The following is a 7193-nucleotide window of genomic DNA, read 5'->3' on the forward strand; positions in this document are numbered from 1 at the left end:
TCTTTTCTACCTTATACTTTTCTCTTCATCCTGCCTATACTTTTATTTCACTCCATCCAGCCTCATTCTGCCTTCTTTGCATCCTTTGGGGGATGCAAAGGGGGCTTTGGGGGTTCTGATTGTCATGGCTTCTTCAGTGTTTTACACTCATATCTGTGTTTCAGCTGATGGGCCAGAATCCTTACCACCTACCTGCCAGACACAAGCACATTGCAGGTGTTCATTCACAACAATCTTATGAAGCAGATGCCATGATTTACTCTCATTTTACAGATGAGGAAACTAAGTCACCTTACTTGCCCAAGGACACCCCGCTTGGAGAAGAGAGCCAGCATTCAAGACTGAGCAGTCTGGCTTGATAGCCCCATTCAAAATGACTTTGCTACAGCTGACTCTCATTGGCCTTGACTGTCCCTGTGCCAGTCCTAACGGATATGTCTGTGTCCTGGTTTGCCTGGACACAGATTCTTTGGATGTCATTGTTTTCCATTCCTTTCAATCCACCCGACACATACATTCAGTGTGATCCAGAACCCTGGGATGTGACTTTGAAGAAAAGAATTCCCAAGGGATGTATCCAGGATAAAACTGAAATTCAGGCTTTCTAAGTTTTAGTCTGGGATTTTAATTTTTCATTAATTTGTTTATTCATTAACCTGATGTTGCCTGCTACCTGTCTGATAAATACAGCAAAAAAGCCTAAACAATTAAGCCACTTAAAGTGTTGGTTCATAGAGGAAATAAACTAATTAGCTAGTAGAATAGACTGGAGTATGTTTGCAAAATATGTCATTTTCCAAAGGGACAGAGGGATTTAGCCTGACAGAAGGGAGGATAACTAGCATGGGAATAGTAATGAAATAAAATTCTGAATCCAATTTCCTTTGGTGAGATGTATTAGATTTTTATCATCTAAACCAAATGGCTAAAACTCATTTAAAGCCAGATCAGTTAAAATTTGCCTTGTATTTATTTACAAAGCAGTGTCTTCCTTCACGTTCACAGGACTAAAAGTTCATTGCATATGAAACTGAAGGGTACTCCTCTTGGTCTCCCCCCAAATGCCTGGCACAATGCCTAACACATACCAGGTGCTCAATAAATGTTTATTGAATTGAATTAAAGAGAAGACATTCACTACTTATCAATTCTACACTCACCCCAAGAGAGAAAAAACAATGAATGGGATGCTATGCTCTATTAAGTGTAAAAATGAAAACAAATGCCATCTCAAGGTTGGTAATTTAAAAATATAGGGACTCTGAAATGAAGCTTACAATGCGTTTTTCTCTATCAAGGTTTACTATACTGCCACTACAGAATAGCCAAACGCCTTTCTGTATTAATTCCAACTTTTCTAAGATCAAAGAACAACAACAACAACAACAAAAAAATCTCTGGAAAAGACAGTCACTCATTATATTTGATCTTAATTCAAAGTCTTTTATTTTTAACCTACTTAGATTTCAGGTAGAAGAATTTGGGTATTAGAAGCAGCCTTGTTAACTTTTCTGGGTATGTTCAAGTTTTTTCATTTTGTTGCATTTTGTTTGACTTTGGCCCATCGATGGGTAATACATAATATCCCTTCCTCACTGCCGACAGAACCAATTATATAAGACATATGGGAGTCAGTAGATGTAAATTGCAAATGTAATCTTTACTACTTATGGAAAAAGGTATTTAGTGAAGATGGCTTGGATCTATCAGCAAGTGTAGTTGCTGGTATTATGCCCCAGATTAAATTTCCCCACTACTCTGCCATGCCAGCCTTGGCCCTCTGTTTATAGGGATGTGCCCCTTAAAACTATATGGCATGGAGGAGTAGAGATTAGATTACATGCCCTCTACAGGCATGCAGATCCCAAGGGAAGAGTGAAATGGGCTGGCAGGAGCTTGTGCCGTTTGGCCTTCCAGATGGTAAATCATGCATCTTTTCCTGGAGGAAGTAATGGAGGGAATGGAGAGAGAAGCTTGGAAAGCTAGCCTCATGGAGGCCCTGCCATACAAAGAGATGAGGGGGGACTAATTGTTCCCTCTAACATATGACACATGTTGCAACAGATGTACTCTATTGCTGATAACTTGTGTGGAATTCTATCTTTTAGCCATGATTTATTGAATTTCTGCTATGTGCCAGACACTATACTAAAAGCTTTACAAATGTGTTGGCTCATTGGATCCTCAAAATAACCCTAGGAGAGAAAACAGTTTGATGTTTCCTCAATAAGTTAAACATAGAATTAGCATATGACCCAGCAATTCCATTCCTGGATACGTACCCAAAAGAACTGGAAACAGGTGTTTAAACAAAAAAGTGTACACAATATTCATAGAAACACCATTCATAATAGCCAAAAAAATGGGAGTAACCAAATGAACATCAACAGATGAGCAGTTAAACAAAATGTGCTATATTACAACAGAATATCACCCATCCATAAAAAAGACATTGAAGGATTTATTCATGTTACAACATGAATGAACCTTGAAAAATGTTATGCCAAAGAAGCCAGATGTGAAAGGACACATAATGCATGACTCCATTTATTTATTTAGATACTGAGGATTGTATCCAGGGGCACTTTATCACTGAGCTACATCCCCAGTCTTGTTTATCTTTTATTTTTTATTTTGAGACACTAAATTGCTGAAGGCCTTGCTGACTTTCCCAGGCTGGCCATGAATTTGCAGTCTTCCTGCCTCAGTCTCATGAATTGCTGGGATTAGAGTTGTGTGCCGCTGGGCACAGCATGTGTCTCTATTGATATGAAATGTACAGAATAGGTAAATCCAGATTAGTGGTTACCAGGGTGTGGGGGTTGGAGGTGGGAAGTGATTGCTTAACATATAGGATGTTTGGGGGTCACGAAACATCCTTGAACTAGATAGTAGTGATGGTTGCACAACAGTACGTGCTTCATGTCATGCATTTTACACCTTAAAGTTGCTAAAATAATGAATTTTGTTTTGGGCACTTTACCATATTAAAAATGACCCTAACAGGTACAGATCATTATCCCAACTTTGTAAATAAAAAGACTGAGGCTCTAAGAGATGCTAAGAACATTACTATCAGGCAGAGGATGGGTCTAAGTTTTGTGTGGTCTGAAATTTTTACAAATTGGGGGCCCTTTAAAAAATAACAGAAAATAATGATTACAAAACTTCTAGGCCACCTCTAAAGGTTTTACAAAGTGACTTTGTACAGAAAGACTCTGAAGCTTAATACTTATTAACACGAAGGTAAATTCATCTTCCTTTTACTAGGTAGAATTGGAAAGTGACAAAAAAATATTAAACCTATAATTCCATTTTCAGTAACAGCAAAAATGTACAATTCTTAGAAATAAATCTAACAAAAGAATTGTAAGGTGCCTACACAGAAAACTGTAACATATAGCCAAGAGAAAACTTAATAGACCTAAGTAAATGGATAGACATGCCATACTTAAGCACTGGAAGACTCAATATTGAGAAGATGTCAGTTCTCCCCATATATATCTGTAGATTCAAAGTGATTCCAGTTATAATCCTTCTAATTTTTAAGAAAATCTCAAACTGATTCTCACTTATATGTAAGAACTTAGGATGCCCAGAGAAAGGAGGAAGAGAACCAAGTTGGAGGACTTAAACCACCTGCCTTCAAGACTTAGTGTCAAGGTATGCTATTAAGATAGTATGGCGTCAGGTGAAACAATAAATCCATCTCTGGAACAGAATAAACAGCTCAAGCATATAGTCATGTGATTTTCGACAAAGGCACTACAGCAATCCACTGGGTGAGAAAAGCATGTTCAACACTGTGCTGGAAGAACAGAACACTGTATGCAAAAGTAGGTAGGGCTGGAATTTGAACCTGGGTGTGCCTGCCTCATTCGACTTCCCCTCATTCACCTGGGGTTCCCACCCTGCTTGTACCTGGCATGTTTACCCTCTGTAGCCTGCAGAAAGGCGTGTCTAGAGCTTGGGATAAAAGCAACTGCAATACAGTGCCAACGGTTGGCCAGGAAGGCTGAGAAAGGTTGGAGAGGACCAAGTCTGGACTCAGAAGGACTTTGTCCACCTATAGTCTTTTGACCTCCTCAGATACCTGGGACTCTATTGCCTTTTTCAGGAAGGGATGTGAGAAGTTTGTGAGTGCAGAAAGCTAGCAAATCACAGTACATTTTCACATGGGATAATCAAAGCCTTCTTCAAGAGGTGCCCCGGTAGAGAGGAAAGAATTCTGGGCTTGCACTTCAAATTCATGGGTTCTGTCCTATCTCTGCCTCTGTGTGACTGTGGGTAAGTCACTTACCCTGGCTGATCCTCAGCTTCATCATCTGAAAAATGGGGATTAAAAAACCCATCTACTGTTTTACCCCTCCGATTTGCTATGAAGTTCAAATGAAATAGAGCCTGTAAGTATCTTTTGAAAACTGTGAAGTATTGCATAAACATAATTTATCATGGTTCTGTGTGTGTCCTTTTTGCAAGCTGAAGTGAATAATATTACTTTCTGTTTTGAATTCAAATTTTAACTACGAAGGGTACTCTATAATTATTTTTCTTCTTCCTTTTGTGTTTACAAAATAAATCTAATGTTTTAGTAATGATTCAAGACTCTTTTATTGGTACAGCTTTGGAGTCAGATAACTATTGTTTAAAGTTTCATTCAGTGAATTTTTTAAAAAATTTCACTCATTCATTTATTTGCATTGTTCAACAAGTTCTCCTTTAGTGCCTACTATGGGTAAGACGCTGTAAATGCAAGGGAAAAATGAATGGCGGTTGTCATTACCCACAAAGAGCTTAGAGGAGGATGACAATACAGACACACTCTTAAGGAGCCAATTTTGACACCATGTAAACATTGCTAAGAAAGACTTGGGCATGGGGTACTACCATGCTGTGGGTGGAGTCTATAAGCCTGCCTGTGAGTGAGAGCAGGATTCACAGAGGAGCTGATGTTCAAAGTTGAGATTTAAAGGAGGAAAAAAAAAAAGATTTTTACCAAGACAGTTCAGTTTAGCTGGTAAGGGCAAAACATAGCCAGTGTAGAGGATGATGAGATGGGGCTGAGGGGTCAGGGAGGAAGGGGATTAGCAGTAGTAGTGAGACACTTAGGCAGACCAGTAAACTGGTTATTGCTATGTTCAAGACAAGACATTGATGAAGGCCTAAGCGAGGCTCCTGGTAATAAAGTTGGCAAAGAGGAGACCAATTTAATGCTTATTTAAGAGGCAGAACCAAGAAAATTTAGTAATTAGTTAATTAAATATAATGGCCAAGAGAAAAATCTCAGTTCTACCCCCTGATTAGTGATGTTGCCTTGGGCACAGTGCCTGTCCTTTCCAACTCTCAGTTTCCTCACTTAAAAAATGGGGAGTAATAAGAACCAGTTCACAGGGTTGCCAAGAGTCTTAAAAGTGCTCATTGTAAAAGCAACTATCACCGGGCCTTATACAAATCGATTTTCCACAAGTATTAGTTTTCTTCTTAGTTTCTTTTCTCCTCGTCAGCTCATCCTGCAAAGGGGGCTCTTCTGAATGATAGACACTTGGCTCTTAGAAATATTCTAACTAAGAGCATTTGGGGCTTGAGGTTGGGGGCAGCATGCCTGCCATGATACATCTCTGGAGTTTTCATGATAAAGCAACCTTTAGCTGGATGGATCAGGTTTTGGGCTCCTGCGGCAATGGTGTTCCTCAACTCTTTGAGGAAGCAGCTGGAGCTGTGCTCCCCGGTAAGGTTCTGGAAGCTCCTAAGGTCTGACAGTTTGGACCCTCTTCTTTGGACCCTATTCTTTGGGCCCTATCCTTCCGTTGACACTGTTCTCACTCCAACCCTTTTATGATACAAGCTGATGGGAGCTGGGATTCTATGGTCCTCCTAGATGGCAGCAGGGCTCTGAATCTCTTTCCTACTCCAGCTTGGGGTAAAAAGAAGATTCTAGAATTTCACTTTTGTACCTACATACGATATTGCTGCTTACCATAGTCAGAGACCCAAACATTTTCTCACACTCCTGTGATGACCAGAAGTTACTGAGGTCTTGAACCTGAACTTACGGAATATTCCATCCCTCCCTTTTCCCCAGGGAATAGAAATGACAAGATTTGCAGTGCTTCCTCTGGGTCTCCTGGCTGGATGACCAGGTGGCATTAGAGAAAGCAACACTCCAGGAGAGAGAGACTGCTGCTGTGTGACACATCCCCGAGGAGGCAGAAACAGACCTTGGAAACAGTGAGTTGACTACAGAAGCTTCTGCCTGGAGAGATGTGAATTGAAAGCCCTGCAGTCTTCAGAGGCTAAGATAATTAAGAATTTAAGAGCTTCCTTAAATGCTCCCTTTATTTCTGACGATCATTTCTTGGATGTTATAGCTGAAAAGACAGGACTGGCGGGTAGCTGATATTATTCCTACACGTGGATAGTAATTAACTAGCCCCAGCTTTCTCGGGTCATCATACCTGATCAGGACTTATGCCTCTCTTCAAAACTAGAACAGATCTGAAATTTTTCCTTTGTCAACCCTATTCCCCATTACTGGGAAGATTAGCGCTACAGACTATTTAGATCCTGAGCTCCTGGGAACTCTATTAAGACACACCAGAGCAAAGTCATTAATGGTCTGCCTGCAGAAAACCTAGGCTCAGTTTCTTTTCCCTGGCACCCTCTTTTGTGATTCAGCCTGGTCTAATGGTATGAAATAATGTGCTGAAACTCTGAGAGAAATTGAGTTCTCCCACAGGAACTCCAGGTTGAGGGGGGTGGAGGATAGCAGTCTCCTGAATGGTGTTCCTCCAGTGGAAACCGCTGGGGTGCTGCCTCTTCCCAACAATTTTACTGGGAAGCAGACTGAGGGAGGAATCGTAATTAAACTAGGATGGGTGAAAGATGGTAGCCATCCCCATTACTCAGCACCCATCCTTAGATGCAACCAACAAAAAGTCTGTGGTCCTATGGAAGGAGAAGTAATTTAGGGTGGTACCAGGAGCCAAGTTATAATTATTATAATAAAATGCACATATAATGAATTCTTAATTATCTGATAATCAAGGTCAAGAGAGGATACCAGAAATTGCAGTGCATAGATAATCCAAAAAGCTCACTGCAGATACCTGTTCTTCTTCCTCTATTCAGCCAGGGCAATGAATTTACTCCCTCCTAATAATAATTTATATTTATGTATGGCCCTTTCATTCATG

The sequence above is a fragment of the Callospermophilus lateralis genome, chromosome 10 (genome assembly GCF_048772815.1).
Source record: "Callospermophilus lateralis isolate mCalLat2 chromosome 10, mCalLat2.hap1, whole genome shotgun sequence".
In the NCBI taxonomy this organism is placed as follows: Eukaryota; Metazoa; Chordata; class Mammalia; order Rodentia; family Sciuridae; genus Callospermophilus; species Callospermophilus lateralis.